Below are 3,472 nucleotides of genomic sequence, written 5' to 3'. Positions count from 1 at the left end.
AAGAGACGTTACTGGGAAGTCGTTAGTGTTGTTTTACCCCTTGCTTCATGTCTCCTGGCATATGGAACTGCAGCGGCTGGCTTCGTCGAACAAGCAAGACGGTAAGAGCTTTGCTTGTCCGGTAAATTGTTGTCGGAATCCACTACTGGGTTCTGTGCGGTTGACTGTATTTTCTTGGGCGGGCGTCGCTACTCCTACTGAGTCTGGCCTACGATGTGTTGATTTTAATTGGTTTAATACGTAATGTTTTCAGATGTATGTGGTGTGATCATTAACATTTACAAGGTCCTGGAGCGCTGAGTCATTCCGTTGTAGATCCATACTGTCAATATTTAACCGCCATTGCAAACAGTTTGCTGGTCCTTGTTTAATTACCGCCTGGTTATTGTATTTATATCACTATATCACACCTCTGAGTTATGATGGCCAAACAGGCCAGTTGTTATTGTGTGTTTGATGGCCTGAAACGGATTGTATTGATGGTGGTACTAGAATTCCTTCAATGACAGTAGATCGATATTGTAATTAATTTCATGTATTAATTTTACTGATGTGTTGTAATGAGTTATTGTGTATCTAGTTATTTAAGGCAGATGTCAGTCTGTTGTAGATACCCACTAGTTCTGTGATTTTCTCGTGCCTATTCGTGACCGTTGCTGCTCCCGTCTGGGGATTCATGTCGAGCCTGTATTGGAAACAGCTGAACGGGCGGGCCTCCGTTTCTGAGCTCAGTTGTTGAATCTCACGAGCTTGTTTGCTCACATGAAAATTTATATTTTATATGCGAAGTTAACTGAATTATTTTGCTAAAGACAATCACTGTCGTAATGAAAGAGTACATTAGTTATAAAATTTAACTCATTTCAGTAAATGCTTAATAGGCCAAAGTGCCGCGTTTTTATGAGTTTTTAAAATTAAACTAATTTATTTTCACCTGAACGGTAAATTTTGAAGATAGTGGTAGTTTTAAACATGTGATGGTTTTATTTGTCTAGTTCTCTTGTTTAAAGGTACCAAAGAAGATGTTAGGTGATTGCCTGATGTGTTACTTTGGTCCAGTCCTACCATCCTACAGCGTATTGTGGTGAGTTCGTGTCGTTGTGTAAAAGGTGTAGTTAACATGTGGTCTCCACAATTCAATACCATCCTGTTTTCGTAAAAAAATATGTAACATTACTTATTGAACTGCCATAAAACAGGCTTCTTCTGCAATTGGTTGGTTGCAGAATCCTTTCAAAATATCCAAGTAGAAAGACTGATTAGCTGTCTGACCTTGTGGTACGAAAAATGATCACACGACTCTATTTACATCGAAAAATGTAACCAGCATGATTTTTGACTTTTTCCTTCACTTAATGTGCATTTTTGGTGCGTGATGGACTTCAGATCTTACGTTGGCTTGATTGTTACTTCGTTTCAGGGCCGGGCCAGTATTACCGTGAGTGGAAATAATTCCATATTATTTCGAAATTCCTGTTCCAACGCAATGTTTTGTTCAGGAGTCATCATTCGAGGCACGAAATGAGCAGTCTGACTTTGCATGCCCATATCTACAGTAATTCCTAGTCATTTCAGACAGCTAGCCAATTTGTGAAAAGGTCCACCGTCGATCTTCTAGAATAATTTCGCAAAATATTTCAACATTTTCATTGGAATGGCCAACTGAGCGTGATTTGTCTTCAAATAAAATTTAATTAATCAGTAGATCTGCATTCAGGCTGGCTTGGTCGCAAAGGTAAAAGTCAAACATCATACAAGGAATGACTTTATTGCTCTGGTGAAGCGTTTTGGGAGTTATCCATCATCAGATATCCAAGAACGATTGCTGCACATAGATACGGCGTTTCAAGATGTACGTGAAACAAACATTTGCAGCGTGAATGCAGAACTGTTGATTAGTACAACAATAGTCGCCTGCTTCTGCATGACCTCAATTACGATAATTAAAATGTTACCTCTTTTGAAACCGAATAACTACTCAAAAGCTTGAATCTGTCCTACTGCATCACGCTTGTAAGCCGTTTTCAGTATTCTAAGAGTATCTATGCTACTTTTTCCCAGGAAGAACAAAACTTTACGGTTGAGCACTGTTTACTAGAATCAGCCATTTCAAAATCAATGAGCACATAAAACAACTGACAAGAAAACGTCGCATAACCGAAAGGAACCTACATTATCGTCGACGCTTGGCCTACTGGCTTCGGAATGGTTGCTCTAGTCTATACGCTCAAAGCAACAGAATCTCTCTCTTCCCGTCCGAACAGGCCTTGGAAGGCACAACGGTAACGACCGGACGCCGTGTATTCCTCAGCCCACAGGCGTCACCGGATGCGGATATGCAGCGGCATGTGGTCGGCACACAGCACACAGCTCTCGCGGCCGTCTGTCAGTTTAGGAGATGGGAGCAGCTACTTCTCAATCAAGTAGCTCCTCAGTTTGCCTCACAAGGGCTGCGTGCGCCCCGCTTGCCAACAGCGCTCGGCAGACCGGATGGTCACCCGTACAAGTGCTAGCCTCGCCCGACAGCGCTTAACTTCGGTGATCTGACGGGAACCGGTGTTACCACTGCGGAAAGGCCGTTGGAAAAGCGACAGAATGCGCTACAACAAAAACTCCATCCTCTGGAACATCGGTTTCCTCTGGGTGCTCCTACGTAGGCCTATTAGTCAACACGTTGAAAGAGCGCAGTGGTCCGTTTGGAACTCTGGGGAAACATCAGACAAAGCAAACATATCTAAAAGGACTGAAGCAAAATCTACGCGCCTTTGTGACCTAATAAAAGCAGTACCAAAGCTAGGATGAACTGGTTTCAGGTAAACCTCGTATCTCCAGATACAGTTGCGTCACATAGAGAAACAGCACATTTGTCTCATTTAATTACATAATATGAAACAAAATGTAATACATAACAAAACTGTATGAAGATATCCAAACCATTGTGAGAGATAATTTGTCTACAAAGCATATTAATCTGACTGCAACATTACAATAAAAGTAGAAAAAACTTGGATAAAATATATTTTTATACTAACATATACATGGTAGTATTACATAAGGGGACAGAAGAAAAACTCACCGAATTATAAAATTCCCTTTTAAAAAGGCAAAAGAATTGTCAAATCTATCTATTCTCGCATCTCAGAGCTACTCTAAGAGAAAAATGATAGTTAAATTTTAAAATATTATACAGTGTTGTTCTTGTATTGTATTTATCAAATACGCTCTTGAGTGAGTCGGGAATCACAACTTGGAGAGAGTTTCACTTTTAACAAATAATTTGTGTTATTAGTATTCAGCAAACTGCTATTTGTCTGTTAATACTAGCTGTCTCGTGAGCATCGAGATGAGAAACCAAGGGAGAAATGGAATTTATTGCTGAATCGTCCAATACTATGTGCCCTCTACGTTGCAGTTCATTGTCACTAACGCAGTCCATTCCATTTTTAATGGTTGGCAACTGCATTACGAAAAT

General features: G+C 40.4%; 1 pseudogene; it reads right to left on the bottom strand.

The window, feature by feature from the left end:
• Window positions 1-2,466: 2,466 nt before the first annotated feature.
• On the bottom strand, window positions 2,467-2,584 carry LOC126177780 (5S ribosomal RNA; annotated as a pseudogene).
• Window positions 2,585-3,472: the final 888 nt, after the last annotated feature.

The sequence above is a fragment of the Schistocerca cancellata genome, chromosome 3, assembly GCF_023864275.1.
Source record: "Schistocerca cancellata isolate TAMUIC-IGC-003103 chromosome 3, iqSchCanc2.1, whole genome shotgun sequence".
Lineage (NCBI taxonomy): Eukaryota > Metazoa > Arthropoda > Insecta > Orthoptera > Acrididae > Schistocerca > Schistocerca cancellata.
This window is presented reverse-complemented; position numbering and strand designations above follow the sequence as displayed.